Source organism: Lactuca sativa, chromosome 4 (genome assembly GCF_002870075.4).
Source record: "Lactuca sativa cultivar Salinas chromosome 4, Lsat_Salinas_v11, whole genome shotgun sequence".
NCBI lineage: Eukaryota > Viridiplantae > Streptophyta > Magnoliopsida > Asterales > Asteraceae > Lactuca > Lactuca sativa.
Window position 1 is genome coordinate 289,182,125 of NC_056626.2, and position 22,387 is coordinate 289,204,511.

Consider the following 22,387-nt stretch of genomic DNA (forward strand, 5'->3'; position numbering starts at 1 on the left):
TGTAAAGACTTCACCTGGGAAGAGGCATCAGTAAATAGTTTATCGACTTTTTCGGTTGCAGCCTGACAGGCTTTGGTGGAGGCATCTATGGCGGCGGTGGCTGAATCAAGGAAAACTTGCTGAGCTTTGGAGAAAGCGTCAACAATCTTCTGAATTGCAGCTTCAGATATAGATGACTGAGAATTGGAAGAGGAGGCGATGAGTGAGTTGATTTTGTCATGTAGCTCCTGGAGATGCCTTTTGGTGACAGGAGCGTCGTCGTCGTCATCACTCTGTACTTGAAACGGACTATAATAGACCGAGTCAAAAGTCATATTCTCCCCGCCAAGGAGTGGTTCTTCTTCCTCTGATGCGTGAGCAGGAGAAGATGGTGGTGGTGAAACTGGTGGTTCGGTAGTATTGGTAGGTTCGGGTTGGGTTGTGTGTTCGGGTGAGGGTGTGGGTTCGGGTGCTGGGGTGGATTTTGGTGCGTCAGTATGAACCCCCGTATCAGATACGTTGGTTCTTACTTGAGTAGTGGTGGTGGTTGTTGTTTCGGTAAAGATGGGTGGTGGTATTGGGATGGAAGTAGGTGGAATTTGAGTGGTGGAAGTTATGGGGGGAATAGAAATAGGAATTGTAGCTTGTGGAGATGGAATAGGAGAAGTAGAAACATGAACTTCTGGGGTTGGAGATCGTGGTGGAGTGTTACCACGAGGAGAGCCTTCAGAATCAGAACTCTGTTCCTCAGAATCGCTTGAGGATGAAGCGATAACCAGCTTTCGCCTCGGTTGAGTTTTTCTCCTTTTCTGCTGTGGAGACTGAGCAGCTCTGGTATTTTTCCTCTTCTTGGGAGAAGGGCCTTTCGCCCCCTTGGCCACTTGTTTTCCCTTATCATCCTTCTTGCCTCTTGGAGCAGGCTTGTCGGCGTCATGAATTGATTTCAACATCTCCGGAGCTAGATCCCTCGGACCAGAACGCTTGAAATCCTTGTACGTCTTGATAATCCGGCTATCAGCAGGACCATCCGCATACATCGTTTCCGGGATAGACCTGTTGAAGGGAAATTTGGAAGCGTCCGACACAATGATCTTCGTGGTATGGAAGGTACCAATCGAAGACATTCGAGCACCAGCGACAATGGGAACATGGTACTTGTCCATCACCCATTTCGTGACAATGGTCCAGAACCGGGCATAAGAGATCTCTGAGTGTCTGGAAGTGGAGGAGAGACTCTGAATAAGTTTTTGCCAAAGGACTGACCCGTAGTCCATGTTGATGCCATTGTAGATCCCATACATGTTGGAGAGAAATAAACGACTGGCCCCATCAGATCCGGCACTTCTTTCAGATAAACCCTTGAATAGAACTGTGAACATCCCATTCCACTGTGGAGGCAGGCACGACTTCTTGAATTTCGTCACCGTAGTAAGCACCTCAGTGTACCCCATGTTGTAGAACATGTTGAACAGATGACCCATGGGAATAGATTCCGGATTGACCCTTGAAGAATCAGCGTCAAACCCTAACAACGAGCAAAACCGCTGCTTTGAAATCGACGCCTTGTGCTCAAAGACATCAAAGAAAATCCTGTCAACGACCTTTTCGTAGTGTGTTGTAGCAAAGATTTGAGACAGGAACTCCATTGGAACAGCTTCAGCCCTGGTAAGAGCAGGACCGATGGAGGAGTACTTCAGGCACTCGATAATGGGATACATGAACGCATCATACACCCGAGGAGTGAGATCGATGATCAAACTCTGCTGTGGGCGAATGGACAGGATGTGGGATGTTGCGTGAACGGATGAAGAATCTGCCATTGCTGTGAAGAGGTGGGAGAGATGATGAACAGTAAAGGTTTAAGGATTTCTTGCTCTCTGGGAATTTAGTTGCAGTAAAGAGGTAAAGGGTAGATCACGTTGCCTTTTATACTGTGGGTAAAGGAGAGAGAAAAATCTTCCCAAATCTTCGATTGAAAAACGAAGGGTTTTTCGGAGGTGACTGACGCGTGACAGTTGGCGTAGCCGATGGTCACGCATGAGAGAGTGTCAGGCCCTGATTACACGCCTTCGCATCAGGCGCCGTTCGGAGATGAAACGGTTCCTATTCGCACGCTTTCCCTCTGCGCCGTTTGAAATCAAATCGATTGGACTCCTGCCTGAGTCATCATGTCGTCATCTTATCTCTTTAGAATAAAACAGTATCTTTTAAAGTAAAATCCCCACGTGGATCAATATTAACCACAACCTTTAATAAACAGCCAAACCAATTAAAATGCCTTGAGATTAATGAAACCTGAATTTTGGAAAATCAAAAAGATTTTCGTGCTTAGTGTATATAAAAAAAAAAGGAATAAAGCAACAATTTTTAAGGGATTATGTGATGTCAATAATGACACGAAACAGAGGATCCCGGGCATGAATCTCTTCCTTCAAAGTCAAGAGAGACCTTAAAGTGTTTGTGTGGTTTCCCGTTGAATAACGATCAGACACTTATTAAGATGTGTTGAAAGGCTTCCTTTATTTAGGCTCATGAGGGTGGCTTTCGCTTCAATTCAGAATTCCTAATCTTGATATAAGATAGAAATCGAACAAAGTACTTGTGAGACCAATGTAGTCTGTTGAACAAGTAGGTTGGAGATAATTTAATTGGCAAGGTAAACTAGTATATGTGTGAAATCTCAAAAAAAATAAAACTGGATCCCAAGGGAAGAAATGTTATTGGACTTAACAATTTCATAGGAATCACTCAAAAGAAAAATAGAGATTTCATGTTGTACCACCATGGATAAGTCCGTCAATTCATTAGTGAAAGCTAGAGCAAATTAATTGTTCACCGTCAATGCATCATAGGTATTGAATTGTGGGTTTCACTTAGCACGTAGTGACACGAAGCTAAGATCATGAACACAGATATTATGCAACCATAAACCTCAGTGGAAATGTCTGAGAGTCTCAAGGGTTACGTTTGTGAAGCGAATGTGATGGAGAAATATAATGTAGATGGTGTAAAGAAACCAAAGTACCTTTGCTATAAAAATAGGACCAAGCAGAAAACTCTTATCTCATGTGAGAAGAGAGTTAGGTAGATCATGATGAGAATAAATATGAGAGCCTAATTGGGAAGACAAGGTTTGTTTGTACCAAGTCAGTAAGGCTATTATTCAGAATCAGATGAGGCTTTGGACACATACAGCAGCATACTTCTAGGGACACTTAGCTAGTGAAATAATTTATCCACAATGAAATAAAAAAAATAAAAAATAAAAGCCAAAATAAAATGAAAAATATTTTTGGAGTTTTTGGATTTACGAAAGAAAAAAAATATTTTTTTGGAATTTTTGATAATAAGAATAAAAAAAAAATAAGAAATAAAAAAAATGATTCAAACAAAAATGTTGGAACCGAACCCGAGCATTCAGTTTATTTCGGCTGAGAAAACTTTGGAACCGAACCCGAGCGTTCGGTCTATTTCGGGTGAGAAAAAATTTGTAACCGAACCCGAACGTTCGGTCCATTTCGGTTGCCAGAAAAATTAAGTTTGAAAAAGAAAAGAACTTTGACAATAAGATAAATGAATTTGAAAAGATAATACAAAAGATTTACAACCAAGAAAACAACCTTTGAGTGATAAGCGAAGATCAGATGATACAACCGAACCCGAGCGTTCGGTCTATTTCGGTACATCAGATCAAGACCCGAACCTGAGCGTTCGGTCTATTTCGCTTCTTACTTTTGATCTTGAGAGGTAATTTTTGGTACTGAATCCGATTCCATCATTCCAAGCCCTTGTAGAATTTTGTTAAAAGATGCTTCAGGAAGAGCTTTGGTGAAGATGTCAGCCAGTTGATCAGTGGTTCGAACAAAATGAATTTCGACGTTCCCGTCTTCCACATGATCCTTAATGAAGTGATACCTCAGTGCGATGTGCTTACTCTTGGAATGTTGGACTAGGTTATGACAGATCCTAATTGCACTTTCAGAGTCGCAATATAGTGGGATCTTTTTCATATTGAGTCCATAGTCCCGGAGTTGGCTTTGGATCCAAATCACTTGAGATGTACAGGAGGCAGCTGCGATGTATTCTGCTTCAGCTGTAGACAGAGATACACAAGTCTGTTTCTTTGATTGCCAGCTAACCAACTTCCCGTCAAGGAATTGGCAGCCTCCAGTGGTGCTTTTCCTGTCTAGTCCACAACCTCCAAGGTCTGCATCGGAGTAGGCTTGAACAAAAAAACCTGAGTTTGATGGATACCATAAACCGAGAGAGGTAGTTCATTTGAGATATCGAAGTATGTTCTTCACTGCAAGCATATGAGGTTCACGAGGATTCGCCTGAAATCTAGCACAATAACAAACAGAAAACATTATATCAGGCCTGCTAGCAGTAAGGACATTAAAGAACCAATCATTTGGCGATATAGCGTAATATCGGCTGCTGGCTTATCCAAGGATGGAGTGAGCTTGGTGCCGAACGCCATTGGAACTTTAACCTTTGAGTCTCCCATCATGCCGAATTTAGCAAGGAGAGTCTTGGTGTAAGCTTCTTGATTAATAAAGATGCCTTCGGGTCCCTGTCTAATATTTAAACCAAGGAAAAAGTTAATTGGACCCATTGAGCTCATTTCAAATTTAGTCTCCATCAGCTTTCTGAATTCAGCTGTTAAGCTAGGATTCGTTGAGCCAAAGATGATATCATCGACATAGATTTGAACAATCATAAGGTGGTTACCTTCCTTCTTACGAAAGAAGGTTGGGTCAACCGAACCTTGTTTGAATTTGGACATCTTTAAAAATTTGGTTAGCGTTTCATACCAGGCCCTCGGTGCTTGTTTCAGTCCATAAACCGCTTTGTCCAGAATATAGCAGTGATTAGGATATTTTTCATTCACGAATCCCGGAGGTTGTTCCACATACACCGTTTCTTCAAGTTCTCCATTTAGAAATGCGCACTTTACGTCCATTTGGTAGACCTCAAAGTTCTTGTGAGCAGCGTAGGCAAGAAATATTCGAACAGATTCCAGCCTAGCCACAGGAGGAAAAGATTCCTCATAGTCAATTCCTTCCCCCTGGCAGTATCCTTTCACCACTAGTCGAGCTTTGTTCCTTATCACATTGCCTTCCTTGTCCATTTTGTTCCTAAAGACCCATTTGAGACCAACAACCGAGGCATCTTGAGGAGTTGGAATGAGGCGCCAAACTTTATTTCTTTCGAACTCATTAAGTTCGTCTTACATGGCTTGAACCCAATCAGAGTGATCAAGAGCAGTGTTAACTGTCTTTGGTTCAACTTTTGAGACAAAAGAATTAAACATGCAAAACTCAACTTTTGAGAATAGAGAAGTTTGCTTTGCTTTCAGTTGATATCGGGTCAGGACCTTTTCAGAGACATTACCCACAACCTGTGAAACAGGATGGTCTCTAGTCCATTTGACAAGAGGAGGGTACTTTGGATCATAGGATGGATCTAATTCGGCATTTACCATCTCTTCTAGTTCAGATTGACTATCATCATCGTAAAACATATCGGCATTCTCCCCCTCGACTGATGAGCTTTCAGGTGTATCATGTCTTTCCGGTGCTACAGGAGTTTCGAGTGGTGTCGAGCTTTCGGGTGTTGCAGTACCTTCGGGTGCAGTAGAGCTTTTGGGTGTTGCAGTACCTTCGGGTGCAGTAGTGCTTTTGGGTGCATCTGGAGAAGAGTTCTCCCCCTCAACTTGTGAACTTGGCTGTTTTGAAGAAGATGAATTCTCCCCCTCAACTGAAGCACCGTGTTGAGAAGGTTCAGTTGGAACTGATTCTCCTTCACCCAGTCGTTTGGCAGCGTCATCGTCGATTTACTTCAGATGATCAATTTTGTTGTCTGCTGCATTAGCTTCTGAGAGAGTAGCCTTCTCCGGTTCATCGAACAACTCCATAAACTGCTCAAACAAATTTGCAATCGAGGCTGTGACTTGCCCTGTTTGGGAGAACATTTCTCCAACTGTTTCTTCCGTGGCCTTCAGCTTCTTGACATAGCTGTCATCGAAAGTCACATAATATGTTTCTTCAATCTTCCTCAAACGCTTGTTTAAAACCCTGTATGCTTTCGAAGTGAGAGAATATCCCAGAAAAATCCCTTCATCGGCTTTTACGTCGAACTTGTTACGATGTTCTTTAGAATTGAAGATAAAGCATCGTGAGCCGAATACGTGGAAGAATTTGACGTTTGGTTTTCTGTTGTTGATGATCTCATAAGGAGTGAGAGTAAAGCGCATTTTGAGATAGGACATGTTATGCGTAAAACATGTTGCAGCAATAGCATCAGCCCAAAAATATAAAGGTAAAGAAGCAAAACTTAGCATGGTTCGGGCCGCCTCACACAAAGATCGGTTTCGTCTTTCGACAATCCCATTTTGTTGAGGGGTGTAGGGAGATGAAAAGTTGTGACTGGTTCCTTTTTCTGCCAAGAAGTCTTCGAATTCTTTAAATTTATGAACTCCACCCCATTGTCGCTTCTGATGTTACGAACGACTTTCCTCAGCTGCACTTCAACCTGCTTGATGAACGTCTTTAGCTTGAGAGTTGCTTCAGATTTGTGCTTCAGAAAGAACACCCATGTAAAACGTGAAAAGTCATCAACAATAACAAGAATATACTTGCTACCGCCAATGCTTTCGATAGATGATGGACCATACAAGTCAATGTGAATTAACTCTAGTGGTTCAACAACTTTAGTGTTTATAATCGATGGATGACTTTGACGACTCTACTTCCCCATTTCACATGCAGCACATAAATGTTCTCGATCGAACTTGAGTAATGGAAGGCCCCGAACGTGACCTCCTGTGACAAGTTTGTTGATATCCTTGAAGTTGAGATGAGAGAGCCTTCGGTGCCACAGCCAGCTTTCGTCAGAGTGTGCTTTGGATAACAGATAGATAGTTGGATTTCCTTTGATAGGTTTGAGATTAAGAGGAAACATTTCGCCTTTGCGCTCTGATTTGAGAATCACTCTTTTTGTTTTCTTCACTATTATTTCTGAACCTTCATCAGCAAACGAAACTTTAAGACCGGTACCTCCAACAAGCTGAGATACACTGATGAGGTTATGTTGTAGTCCTTCAACATATGCAACTTTTCTAATCGTGAAGTCTCCATTTGTAATCATCCCATAACCTTTTATTGTGTCGTATGAGTTGTTCCCGAATTTGACATTCCCGCCGTTTGGAAGAGATCGAAATTCCCTCAGTTCTTCCTTCATCCTTGTCATGTGACGTGAGCAGCCACTGTCAATATACCATTCTTTGTCGAACTGCTCGTCACTGATAACCTACAAAAATCAAGCAGATTTAGGAACCCAAAGTTTCTTGGGTCCACATGAGCCTTTCACAGGAACAGGAATAGTAAGAGACATGTCAACAAGATATGTTCTTTTAATTAAAGTTGTTTCATCTTTCTTCTTAATGGTGAAAACTTTAATTTTGTTGGGATTTGTTACAGACGGTTTGAATTCAGGTTTAGGAATTTGGACCTTGGAATGCTTTTGATCATTCTTGACTGAGGAAACCTTCGATTTTCCTTTCAAATCTGTTGAAGATTTTGGATTCTGAGATCGAACAGAATTGGATTTAGAGAGGGTTGAGAAGAATTAGAAGAATTAGAATGAGAGAAGTTAGACTGAGAAGTTTTCTTGACTTGAGGTCCTGAGTGACACTTTTGTTTTTGGTCATTTGTGGGACCGAACCTCTGCTTTCGGTAGCTGGTCTTCTCTGAACCGAACCTTTCCCTTCGGTTGTTATTCCTATCAGAACCGAACTTGTCCTTTCGGTTGGTATTATTCTCAGAACCGAACCTGTCCTTTCGGTTGTTATTACTCTCTTGCTGCCTAACAACACTTTTCTCCGACTTAGAATTTTTGTCATGATAAGAGAAATGGGCGTTTTGAGATCGCCAAAACTGTTTTCGCTCTGAGAGATTCTTCTTGTATCTCAGATTCCTTTGCTGCTTCTGATCCTTTACTTGCGTCGGCTGTCGGTGGATGTTGGCTTTTTGCTTTTGCTTTTTGTCAGTCGGTTCACTTTGAACTGATGATGTTTCGCTCGAAGGAGTGACTTCTTCTATAGGAACTCCTTTTTCTTCGGGAACTTCTTTTGTACCACTAGTACTTGGCACGTCGAAGTTGTCAGGCTTGTTTAGCGGCTCCGAAACATATCTGCCTTTGGTTTTCCAGGAAGTTCATTCTGACAGACCAACAGTTTCGTCTGCATTATCTATAGGAGCAGACCAGAAGAACTCATCACAACCATCTGCATTATCTTCGTTTACAATGGCTGTGACTTCGGCTGTCTAATTTTCAGTTACTCATGTGACCTTATACACCTGATTAGGTGTAGTTCTCACCTTTTGATACACAACAGCCTTTTCCTCTAGAATCAGGGACTTAGTTTCGGACAAACGAGCAAACTCCACAGAATTTTCAGAAATGAGATTTTTGTGGTTTCGGGTTCGCTCTTGACAAACTCAGAACAGTCGACTTCATCCTCTACAAAAATAACGCTCATATCATCATCCTCAATAAGCTCATACGCGTTTTCAACATCTATTTTATTTTCTGAGCTCAAGTTGGCATTCAATGAGTCAAATTTTTGTATGGTTTCGGTCCTTAGTTTCAGTTTATCATTTTCATCCAAAAGATTTTTCAACATGTCCTTATGGTCCTTGGATTTTATGAAAGATTCAATTTTTTCTAGACCATACATGTAAGTTGGATTCACATCATCAAACAAAACTACACTTTCGCAATTATATGCTTCAGCGTCAATTTCATCCTCCTTAAACTCAAGGAACGGCAACATCATGCGATGAATTTTCTGTCCTATTTCACAGTTAAGATGAAGCTGAGTGATGTTAGAATAAAGACGCTTAGCAATCAAACAAAACACATTCCTTTGTTTCAAAAGTTTTAAATTGTCTCTTTGTAAATAAATGTTTTCGTCTTTGGATTTGATCAGATCCGATTCCTTCAGCTCTATCCACATCCCCCGTTCCTCACTCTTTGAAGACACCCTACTTATTTGGTCAGTTAGGTTAGAATTGGTGACCCGTGTTTGTGTTAAACTGCTGTCTAGATATGAGATTCTTGAATTTACACTTTTTAATTCTTTTTCATATGAATTTGGTGGGACTTTGAATGAAACAAAAATGGATTGTACCTTCTTGATTAATTCATCAAGCTCATTAAACTGCACGCTGAGAGGTTTTGTTGTGAAGCACAAGTCCTCTCGCTCCTTCGTGTCTTCATTCCCACCGTCTGTATTGTATCCCCTCATTTGAGATACATCTGTCACCATCAAGCACTTCCCACTGCTTTCTTCACCTCTAGCCACATAAGCCTTTCCATGAGATGGCTTCTTGACTTCATCATCCTCAGATTCGGTTGACCAGACCTGCACACCACCGAACTCATCATTCGCTGCCGAACACTGCACAATTAAAGCATTCATTGAAGGGTTAGCAGTGGTTTTCTTTCTCTTGATCTCTTCAAGCTTTTTCATCAACACAGCCTCCTCATCATTCTCCATCCTTCTTTTCCATTTTCTTTAGGACACAGTCTTTGGCATAGTGGTTTTTCCCTCCACAGTAGTAGCAGTTTACACCTGAATCCCCTTCGACTTTCGGCTCTTTCTTTAGTTCTTCTGCCTTCGGTTCCTCCCTCACTTTTTCAGAACTATAACTTCCCTGCCAATTTCGGTTCTTATTGGTAGGAAACCTTTTCTTAATAAACCTCTTTGGATTTGACACCATCATTGCATAATCATCAGAGGTTAGGTCATAGTCTTCTAAGTTAATGTCTTCATCTTCTACCACACTTTTGCTTTTAGACAGAAGGGCCAAGGATCCCAAGCTTGAAACCACATTTTTCTCCTGCAAGACAATCTATTCTTGGGATTTCAAAATCCCTACCAGCTTTGCCAATGAATAAGATTTGAATTGTTCATGAGCTTTAACAGTGGACACAACCGCTCTCCACTCAGATCTAAGACCGTTCAAAAACGTAACTTTTTGTTCAATCAACTTGCTTTCTAAATCGTGTTTGATCATCTTACTAAGAAGATGATTGAAGCGATCGAACGTCTGAGTAACAGTTTCCTCGGGATTCTGCTTAAAATCGCCAAACTCAGACAAAAGTAAGGTCTGAATGGAATGCTCCAGATCTTCGTCTGTGGAATATAGCTCTCGCAGCCTATCCCATATTTCTTTAGCAGTGCTGCATGAAGTCACCAGCTTGAATGTGTCGGATTGAAGAGCGAATTGAATCAGTCTCAATGCTTTAATATTGCACTGAAACTTATCCTTTTCGTCTTGAGCAATATCTTTTACGTCCTTTAACAGATCATTATACTCTTTCTGAGTTTTAATGACTTTTGACATTGCTGAATGAGCAAATGGTCCAGATACGATTGCTTCCCAAATAAGATAACCATTGTCTTCAGATCCGATAACATAATCTTCGAAGTGATGTGCCCAGACTTCATAATCCTGGGTGTAAAGAATGGGAATTTTCGTCGTTGATCCGATGCTGTTTGAGATATTGATGGGATTTGATTGTGACTCATCCATGTTTGATCGTTTAACCTGTTTGAAAGATCAGACTTGTAATGAATAATATTAGGACAAAACAAATAAATATTGAGTTACGTCAATTATGGAATGACGGCTCAATAAATATTAGTTAATGCGGAATAACCCTAATCGCAAACTCTTTCATAGAAAAGATGTGTATGAATTACACAGCCTCCTGCTCTGATACCAATTGATAAGTTATAAAACAAACTTGATGATCGATTAGATCTATGAAATAGTTAAACGATGAATATAAAAACAGTAAATAACCCAAGTATGAATCAAGATGTGTCGAATGATTATATTACTCAATCCTCAGCAGAGCTCGACTAAGAACTTCCGTTGTAGAGGATATTAGGGTTACAAAAACAGGAACGATAAACTTGCTGAATAATAAATCTCTGATCGTACTCTTCTATCGTTTTTTTTAGGATGCATGCAAGCACCTATATATACTAAACCCTACAAAACTCACGGATGGACAGGCCCATACCGTAGATACATATTAGACTAAATAACGAGCCCAATAGACGCAACACAAAATACAAAACACGACCCAACACAGAGGAGTTGTCGGGTGTGCCTCCGGAGAGGCAGGTAGAGTTCGGTATTGAATTGGTTCTGGGAGCTGCGCCTATCGCTAAGGCGCCTTATCGCCTTGCGCCTCCAGAGATGTAGGAGTTATCCTCGCAGCTCCAGGAGCTGCTGGGGAAGGGTTTTATCAGGCCGAGCAGTTCGCCATGGGGGCGCCTATTCTTTTTGTCAAGAAGAAGGATGGTTCGCACCGGATGTGCATTGATTATCGTGAATTGAATAAGCTAACGGTCAAGAACCGTTTCCCATTGCCAAGGATCGATGATTTGTTCGATCAGTTTCAGGGAGCATCTTGGTTCTCCAAGATCGATTTGATGTCTGGGTATCATCAGGTGAGGGTGCGGGAGGAGGACGTCGAGAAGACAGCATTCCAGACTCGTTATGGGCATTACAAGTTCGTGGTGATGCCTTTCGGACTCACCAATGCACCGGCGGTGTTCATGGATCTCATGAACAGGGTGTGCAGACCGATGTTGGATCGCTTAGTGATCGTGTTCATCGACGACATTTTGGTGTATTCGAGATCCAGAGAGCAGCATGAGGAGCATTTGAGGGAGATCCTCGGAGTTATGAGAGCGGAGAGGCTTTATGCCAAGTTCTCCAAATGTGAGTTCTGGTTACGAGAGGTTCAACTTTTGGGGCATCTCGTTAACCATAACGGGATATTGGTTGATCCGGCCAAGATTGAGGCGGTTATGAGGTGGGAGGTGCCGAGATCACCCACCGAGATCAGGAGCTTTCTGGGGTTGGCCGGCTATTATCGGATATTTATTAAGGATTTCTCCAAGATCGTCGTGCCACTCACCAAGTTGACCCGGAAGGGTGCTGCGTTTTCTTGGGGTCCGGAGCAGCAGACCTCGTTCGAGACACTTCGCCAGAAATTATGTGAAACCCCAGTATTAGCCCTTCCGGAAGGGATGGAGGATTTTGTGGTATATTGTGATGCATCGATATCTGGATTGGGAGTGGTGCTTATGCAGAGGGGGCATGTGATAGCATATGCATCGAGGCAGCTTAAGCCTCATGAGTCGAGATATCCCACTCGTGTTTTGGAACTGGGAGCGGTAGTGTTCGCCTTCAAGATCTGGCGACATTATTTGTATGGGGTTCGGTGTACGATATACACGGACCATAAGAGCTTGAAGTATTTGATGGATCAGCCAACCTGAATATACGCCAGAGGACGTGGTTGGACATGGTCAAGGATTATGATTGTGAGATCCTGTACCACCCGGGCAAGGCTAATGTTGTAGCCGATGCACTGAGCCGAAGGGCGGAGGGCGCCCCAATGCGAGATGTTTGTTTGAAATTGACAGTGATGACCCCAGTGTTGGATGCTATCTGTGGGGCCCAGGCTGAGGTTGTGAGGCTAGAAAGCCAGAAGAGAGAGCGAGTTGTCGGGCTGATATCGGAATTCGTTACCGATAGTCGGGGGCTTATGACATTTCAGGGTCGGATATGGGTACCGCCCATGGGCGGAACGCGTACCATTTTGATGGAAGAGGCTCATCGATCAAAATTCTCGATCCATCCTAGGGCCACTAAGATGTATTTGGACCTGAAAAAGGAATATCGGTGGCCCTGTATGAAGAGGGATGTCGCATGGTTTGTAGAGAGATGCTTGACCCGTTGTAGGGTTAAGGCCGAGCACCAGCGTCCACATGGTAAGCTACAACCATTAGAGATCCCCGAGTGGAAATGGGGATAGATTACCATGGATTTCATCACAAAATTGTGAAGGACCGTGAGGGGTTTCGATGCAATTTCGGTGATTGTGGACAGGTTGACGAAGAGTGCTCACTTTCTGGCCACCTGTGAGAGCTCTTCTGCGGAGAGGTTGGAGGAGATATACGTGAGAGAGGTAGTATCACGGCACGAAGTGACGATCTCGATTGTCTCAGATCGAGATGTACGTTTCACTTCCTGATTCTGGAAGAAGTTTCATGAGGAATTGGGTACTAAACTGCATTTTAGTACCGCATACCACCCACAGACTGACGGGCAGAGTGAGCGAACGATTCAGATGCTCGAGGACATGCTACAAGCATGTGTGTTGGATTTCGGCAGGAGTTGGGACATGTATTTGCCCTTGGCAGAGTTTTCTTATAACAACAGCCATCATTCGAGCATTCGCATGCCGCCTTTTGAGCTGTTGTATGGTAGGAGATGTCGGACCCCCATTTGCTGGGGAGAAGTAGGGCAACATGTGATGGGTAGTACCGAGATTGTGCTTTAGACGATAGAGCGGATCCAACAGGTCAGACAGAGGTTGTTGACCGCTCAGAGTCGTCAGAAGAGTTATGCGGACAGTCGTCGGTCCGAGCTCGAGTTTCAGGTCGGTGACTTCGTGCTCCTAAAGGTCTCTCCTTGGAAAGGAGTGATTCGCTTCAGGAAGTAGGGCAAGTTGGGGCCCCGATATATTGGACCTTTCAGGGTGATCGCGAGGGTAGGCAGGGTAGCCTACCGTTTGGAGTTACCAGCAGAGTTGGGTCAAATTCATGACACTTTCCACGTGTCGCAGCTGCGGAAGTGTATAGCCGACGAGTCGGCAGTGGTTCCATTAGAAGATATTCAGGTTAAAAACCCGAAATTTCCATTCGGTCAAACCCTTAAAGTCAACCACTTCGTATCATAAATTAATGTCATTATTTCTTATTTTTAAGAAATATAAAGTTCGTTTGATTATTTTAATATTATTTTTAAACGAACGGGCGAAAGAAAGTAATTTTAAAAACCGCAAACACTTCGCGTATTAGAAACACCCGACCAAACTTTTATGTTTTGGGTTGAGAAATCACCCAAAACCGTGAACTCATACCTATGTATGAGTTTACTCCCCAAAAAGTTAGTCATTTGTGTTTACTCCCCAAATGTCAAAAGAGTAAACTCCAAAATATCCTCTCAAGTATCATCCAAGTTTTTATTCAAAATCTTTAATCTAGTAAGTGTTTCTAGCCTTTAAAGTTAGTATATCACTTAATCTAGTGATTTTACATCCTTTAATCCGTTCATTTATGTGCTTTGACAAGTTTTTCCAAAACACCAAGAACACACACTAGTGTTCCTGGACTTAAAGTTCATTTCAAGCTTCCACAATGTAAGTACTTCTATCCTAGAGTCATTTTAAGCTAGTTATACATGTTTATACCAAGGAAAACTCCCAAGAACAAGGTGTTCACGATTTTGGGAGGCTCCCAAAACCGTAAACACCAAATATAGTGCCTTAGGGTGCTTTAGGGTGTCTAAATGCTTCACAATGCCTTAAGGACTTCTCTAGATCCATCCTTGATGAGTGTATCACACAAAAAGCACAAAAATCCAACATTTATATGTGTTTGCGGTTTGGGGATCTCCCAAAACCGTAAACACCTTAAAAGTTGTGTAAATGTCCCATAAATGGCCCATGGTTGTTCCTTATGGCTAGAATCTAACCTAGACTAGTGCCACGTTTGAGCTAAGGACTTGAAAACCGACAAATACCAAACTTGTGAGTTTAAGGTAGTAAAATCATGTAGAAATGGTCCTTAGACCGTAAACTCCATTTAGGAGTGTTTTGATGCCACACAACACTTCCTAAGGCTTAATCATGAAGTAGGAATGCTTGGAATAGCTTAGTAGTCTTCAAAACAACAAATGTTCATAAAGTGTAGAGTTTACGATTGTAAACCCTTGAGTTTACTACCGTAAAATCCTTGGGTAATGGTCATGAAAACCGTAAACTCCAAGGGAGTTTACCCTTGAACCCCAAACACACTAGCCTTTCCCTACAACACTTGGATGCAACCCTTGGGACTTATAACACTTGTATAAAGTGTTTAGCATGTCCTAAAGTGTCTTAACTTTGTTTATTAGTTGTTTCAAGACTAATTGTGTATATACATATATCCTTATATGTTATTAGGATCTTTGTGCGTGTCTACGACTTCACTTGACACCAAGCACTTATCCGACACTTCCTTCCGATCCACTTGCTACAGGTGAGTTCATACCCCTTAATCAATGTTTTAACTGTTTTTAAATGTTTTATGGGGGGGATACAAGTAGAATTATGCTGATTATTATATCAATCACATGTGATTAATAAGCAGCATTCAAATGATTGGCTACTCATTAGCCGTTTTACCAAACAGTTTCCTTCAAATGTTTTTCATAAACACTTTATGTGTTTAAAACTCCTTATTACACTGTACAATTTACTCTGTATGTTACATTTCAAACTTATTTGCAATTGTGTTTCAAACAAATGTTTCTTTATACTAAACTGTTTTATCAAACCCATGCCTTCAAACCATTTTATAGATTGACATCATGTCGATCTTTTCTTACGTAATAATTATGTTCAAAGGTTTTACAAAACTTATTTTATGCTTTTATATTATAAATTGCATGCCTCTATATGAATAATTATATAAGAAATGTTTAAAAGACTTAGGAAGGCTATCCACCTAGTTTCCTTTTCCTCGATTTGGAGGTCGTCTGGTGCGATATCGGGTACCCGTCCGAAGGTCGTTTAAATATTAGTTATATATCATGTGTACATATATAGTCATAAAGTTCCTTCCAGTTCATTCCAATGCCCTTGGGTAGCAATGGTATACATCTATGTCCATACGTACCAGTTAGATTACTAGTAAACTACCATATGGGTAGTTTAGGAAGATATTAGAACTATTACTAGAACGCGATATCATACAATGAGTCAGTTCATTCATGAGTCAATACTTTCTATAACATTACAGTACATTACTATACTTGCTAGATAAAGAGAGCATACATTACAGCTAGAACATTACAGTACATTACTATACTTGCTAGATAGAGAGAGCATACACTACAGCTAGAACATTACAGTACATTACTATACTATTACATAGATATGTTTACATGATCACACTTACATGAGTACGCTTACATATACATAGAACAGATGTCACTAGGTGCTATAGTATGGAACCAGTTTAGGATCTAACTATACTGATGAATCACAACGCAATTCTGATAGTTATATCAAGTATACATGATCATAGTAATGTGGATGCTCACGGCTTGCTGATATGCAGGGGTCATGGGTAGGTCCCAAAATCCCTTTGACAGGGGAGGGTATAGCCTGGGATCTAGCCATCACATTATACCTTATCCCTCAAATAAGGCAGTTGAGTACCGATGTAGTTTAGTTATATCGAGTATACATGATCATAGTAATGTGGATGCTCACAGCTTGCAGATATGCAGGGGTCGTGGGTAGGTCCCAAAATCCCTTTGACAAGGGAGCGTATAGCCTGGGATCTAGCCATCACATTATACCTTATCCCTCAAATAAGGCAGTTGAGTACCGATGCAGTTTAGTTATATCGAGTATACATGATCATAGTAATGTGGATGCTCACGGCTTGCAGATATGCAGGGGTCGTGGGTAGGTCCCAAAAATCCCTTTGACAGGGGAGCGTATAGCCTGGGATCTAGCCATCACATTATACCTTATCCCTCAAATAATGCAATTGAATACCAATGTAGTTATTTATAACAAATGCTACAGTACTTAGAAGAATTACCCTAGACTTTAGGTAATTGGTACGGTAGTAGTTCAGCACTACACCATAGTACTATTTCATTTTCCCATTACATTCACTTTGTGAATATTCACACGACGCACGGTAATGTAGAAATTATATTTTTGGTTAATGATAGTCAGACTTGGGAAAATACACACTCTTACAAGAGACACACAGACACTAGATGCCTTGGTAGAAGGCTACATATAGATCAGTTAAGTCTTGGTAGAAGACTCCCTGTTATAATAGTAGGAATCATAGGGATTTCTAGAGTTTTTAAACGTTTACAGTTGTTTTACATACATTTTCAATACGTATGATTCACATACATTTTCAATACTTACAATTCATATACATACAAATTCTTACATACAAATTAAGACACTAAAATACTTATGATCTCACCAGCTTCAAAGTTGATACACGCTTTCAAAATTACTTGTATCCTCGGGTCATCAATAGACAGGTGCCAATGCAAGGTTTAGAGAAGATGGAGCTTGTTCAAGACTCATCTTTCATTTTGATTTATGCTTTAGTGTCTATTATAATTTGACAGAACACACTTGTATAATAATTATATTATTAATGCAATGGATGATGTTGTTGCTTGTTTACTACTTTTCATTGTTGTGATACTGTACATGACGTCCTCCGCCCCAGAACATTTTCGCCGTTCATGGTTTTGGGGTGTGACAGATTGGTATCAGAGCATTGTTTATAGTGAATTAAGTATATCAACCCATAAAAGATATACAGACTATAAGTACAATGGGATTAAAAATACTTTGACCAAGAGTTTATACTTTAAATAATAAAATATTTAATTAAGCATACGTGTTGCATTCATACTAAAGTCAGTGTCACTAAGACAGTACAAAAGAATTATGATTGTTGGGCAACACAGGTGGACTTAGAGACATATAGTCAAAACTGGGAAGATATAGCTTGATCAACTATATTATCCGAGGGTTGAATAGCATGTGCCTAAGTGTAGTTGTGTGGTTGCAACAAGTCTAAAATCTTACCAACCCTACCACAATGAGAACAGTAGAACATAACATTAACCTTAAAATACTATAGGAGTATTTGGTGTTACTATAAGTACTTTATACTTGAGAACTAAAACGGGATCTTCATTACTAAGTTGATAGTTGCTAAGTGGATAAACTAAGGCTATATGTAATTAGGATGTTATAGACTTAGAATCTGTTAAAATTTTACTTTACCCCTATTCTGTGTGAATATAGAGTTAAGGTCACTTATTTGAAGGCCTATCCTGTTTCGATTACATATAATTGGTATGCACTTCACAAATAGCGATGTAACTGATGAAGATTTTCTAAATAATTATCTAGATAGTTCGTCTAATAATTATTTTCTTAACCCAATTCTCGCATAGATAATATAGCTGGACTCCATCCCCACGACAACCAGTATCTTCCGAACGAAGTCATTGCTGGTTGGTTTGGAGAAGAACCAGGGAATGATCATCCTATCCCTTTCAATGATCACCATGATGAAGACCTTTCGGATGATGCTAACTCCGAACCCGAGGTTGAGAACCTACCTCAAGCAGCTCCCGTTCCAATTCCTAACCCTCGTCCGGCTTTTCATGGCCCGACGCCTGAGTGGGTGGAATGCTTGGAAACATGGAGCCAAGGACAAGATCAGCCCATGCCATTTAATGGTGACCGAAGCTTCTATGACCTGAGTAATGGGGGCTCAGCAGACAGAATCTTGCCAATCTTGGTCCGCAGAGTGGCCCGAAATGAGATTCAAGGCAGGACAGCCCTACATCAGATTACCGAAGTTGTCGTCGATGCGAGAATGCATACCCTCCGCACCATTCGTCTAGAAGATGCTCGTGAGAGATCAGAGAGAAACCATGAAACCCTGCTGCAAGCACTAGATGAGTCACGAGCCGAAGTCATAGACCTCCGAGTACGCCAGAGGGTGTATGAAAGACACCTACTTGACGTGGAACGTCAACTGCCTGAACTGAGAGTTCACCAGAGGGATGACCGTCGCCAGTAGTAGATGCTTTACTTTATTTTCCTTATTAAAAGGAATTGTTTTTCTGTCTATGCCCGATGTGGCATTTTATATGAAACTATCTTGTACTATAAGTACTATTGGTTAGGTCTTTATGCTGTCAAGGACTATCTTCTCTGGATATGATGTAAGACCTTTTACAAGGTCATTTTCCCAAACTTGCACGTCATGAATGTCAAATATATTGACAGTCGGCTAACTCCTGTGTCATTCTTTATTCAAGTACTCTTATCATACTTTCATTAGAGTCTATCTGAAACATGCTTTAGTCAAGTCATTGGACTATAGTAATTTAGCTCCAGAGACATTTCCAAGTCTCTTACAGTGGTTGGATCATGTTATTCACCAACCAACGATACCTCGGATTGAACGACAAATGTCTTGAGACCATTCTATGAACTTACTTCCATTCCATTACTAGGACTGCATGATAGGGATGTAGGTCAACCCTTCATGAACACACCTCCACTCAGTACTCGGACTGCATCATAGAGATGTAGGTCAAACCTTCGCAAACTCACTTCCATTCCGTACTAGGACTGCATCATAGGGATGTAGGTCAAACCTCCGTGAACATACTTATATTCTTTACATAAACATTCGAACTACGTCTAGGTTCAACCAGAATCGCTCACAAAATCCTTATCTTTCATGTTACAGAATCATGTCGTCATCCAGAAGCAATCAGTCGAACAACAAAACCTCCGCTTTTCCCATGGACGCCGCTACCTTTCAAACCACAGTTACAACTGTCGTGATGGTTGCCGTGACAGTTGTCCTTGCGCACTGTAGTGCTATCAGCACAATCAATACTGATGATGGGATTTAAGATTCCGGTCGTAGTATTCATCCAGGAAGTCATCAAACGGTAACAGCCACAGGCTCGCAAAGCCGAAAAACAGAGAACAAGAAACAAAAGCGTCAAGCCCAGAAAGAACGCAAGAAATCCCAAAAACTTGCCATGCAACAGCAACAAGTGGAAACCCCTGCCATTCCCATACCGAGCAAGCCCTACGAGGGAAAACTCCTGAACTGTGATAAGTGTAGTTTCCATCATCATGGGTCTTGCCATGAGATGCAATGTTGCAATTGCCTAAAAATAGGGCACCATGCTCGTAGCTATGGAGCACCGGCACGACCCATCACTCAAGTCCCTTTCATCGGGACCAACCCTACACACGAGAGTAGTGATAAAGCCGAACGCTTTAGGAAGCAATTTCCAAGGTGGAGTAATGAGGAAGGCACTCGTGTCCACATAACACTGGCTAAACACCGCACTCCCGCCACCAAAGCTAGTACTAGCCAGTCATGCCACCAATGCGGTGAGATAGGGCACTTAAAGAAGTATTGCCCTATAGCAAAGAACTCTGGCGCAGATGGGAAGATTCTCAGGAGCACTGCCGTAGGAGAACCTACTCTGGAACCGCGTTAATGTAATCTAGGCATTTCGTTGTGACAGACTTATGAAACATCCAGAACTAGTGCAACTAGAGTCTTACCTTTTGCAAGATCCTGTCAATATAAGGATGCCCGTGTTGCGTATACTTGTCTTTTGTGGTATACCTCATTCGCAGCAATGGTCTTGTTGTAAGTCTAAAGTATTGTAACTCTGTTGATGGTTGCACGGTTGTGTTTTCTCTGTAAACGTCTTATGTTCAAATCTAATGTCTTTAAGTTTCAGTATGATTCCAACATTATCATACGACTCGATTCAATTTGATCCACACCATACCAGCGTCTTAGGTACATCTCTTTACCAGTAAACGTCGTTTTAGCGAAGCCGTCATTTCAGAACACCAAAGCACTCATGTGTGGAGTACTTCATAGTTCTTCTCTTTTCCGAAGAAATCCCCGAAGTACCACTCGTGCAGTACGTCAAGTTCAATCCAAGGATTCACACGGTTCAACTATCACTGAGGAATGTATACATAAGAGTGATATATAATCAAGGTTCTATAGGTTTAGAATTGATCATTCCACTTTAACTTGTTTTCCTCGATGGGATATGAGCTTAAAGAAGAATCAGTTATTCAACTACCTTTTCAATCTTAATTATATACGACTCGTATACACGATATAATGATCGTTGAACCAAGTATGAACTCTAATTTGAACTTCAGGACGGAGAACTACCTAAGTTTATGAGTAATCGCATCATCATGAGAACAAACTTAGAACCCAGTATGACCCCTGCAAACAGATCGCCCTATAGTCTAAACACCTACGGAGATACAAGAACAGCCCAGACAACTTAGCAAAATACACAGAAATAGAATTAGAAGACCAGGTTTCTCACCCTGGAGAACCCCAGTCTTATTCTTCCAGAGATCGACGGACTGCATTGTATGTTCCTCGGCTATCGAGGACTCCATCAAGATTCCCATTAGAAATCGTTATCTCTGCATCGCATAGATGAATTGGCTAAGAAAACACAAGGAAAGAATTTCTTTCAGGAATGGACCTGAGATCCGGTTATCACCAATTCAAGTGTTAGAGAAGGATGTCCGGAAGACTATCTTCCGAACTTGATGCGGACACTTCGAGTCCGTAGTGATACCCTTCGGATAGGACCAATACGCCTGAAGCATTCATGAATTTAATGAATAGAGTCCGTCTTTCTTACTTGGATCAGTTCGTCATTTCTCCATGTAATGACTTACTTATCTACCCTCATGGTAAGAAGGAACCCATGGAAACATTACCTTCATAGGAACTTCCGCGAAGTTCTCTAAGCACAAGTTTTGAAATTGAAGAGTCAGGTTCCTATGACACACTGTTAGTGATGTGGGAATTTTTGAGTACTCTTTCAATTTGTCAAAACCGTTGAGAATTTATCGACACCAGAGACGCCGACAGACATTCGCCAAATTCTAGGTCTTACAGACCTACTTTCATAGTTCATCCATAACTCCTCGCAAATCACAGAAACCCGTACGACTTTGACCCAGCAGGGGGTGGCCCTTGGCTGGGAAGATAAACAAGAAAAAGAAACCTTGGAGATTCCAAGTGATAGACCAAATTCTTTAGGAAGTATCACTCTGGGAATGGCTTAATACGCTTCGCTTCGCATGGAAAGCTAAATCCAAGTTAGTCAGGACCCCCAAGATTCTTACCAGAATCGGTCCTGTACCTCACAGACTAAACCTACTCCGCGAACTCAATCACGTACATTTTTACTCTTTGCATCTCGACCTTGAAGCCGTACCTTTCCGTTAGGACTCTTGTAAGTCCACTCGTCGAGATACTAGCCTTCGTATTAGAACCGTAGTGACCCTCGACCGAGAGGTCAAGCGGACGAAGCAATGCAGTCGCCCGTTAGTGAAGGTTCGTTGGGATACCAACCGAGGACCCAATTTCACTTAGGAGCGCGAGAACCAATCGATTAGAAAGTTTCCACCTCATGACTCGATCATTCATTCCTACTTCCTTATCTAAATTCTAATTTCAGGACGAAATTCCCTTTAACAAGGGGATGATGTGACAACCCGAAAGTTCCATTCGGTCAAACCCTAAAAGTCAACCACTTCGTATGATAAATTAATGTCATTATTTCTTATTTTTAAGAAATATAAAGTTCTTTTGATTATTTTAAAATTATTTTTAAAC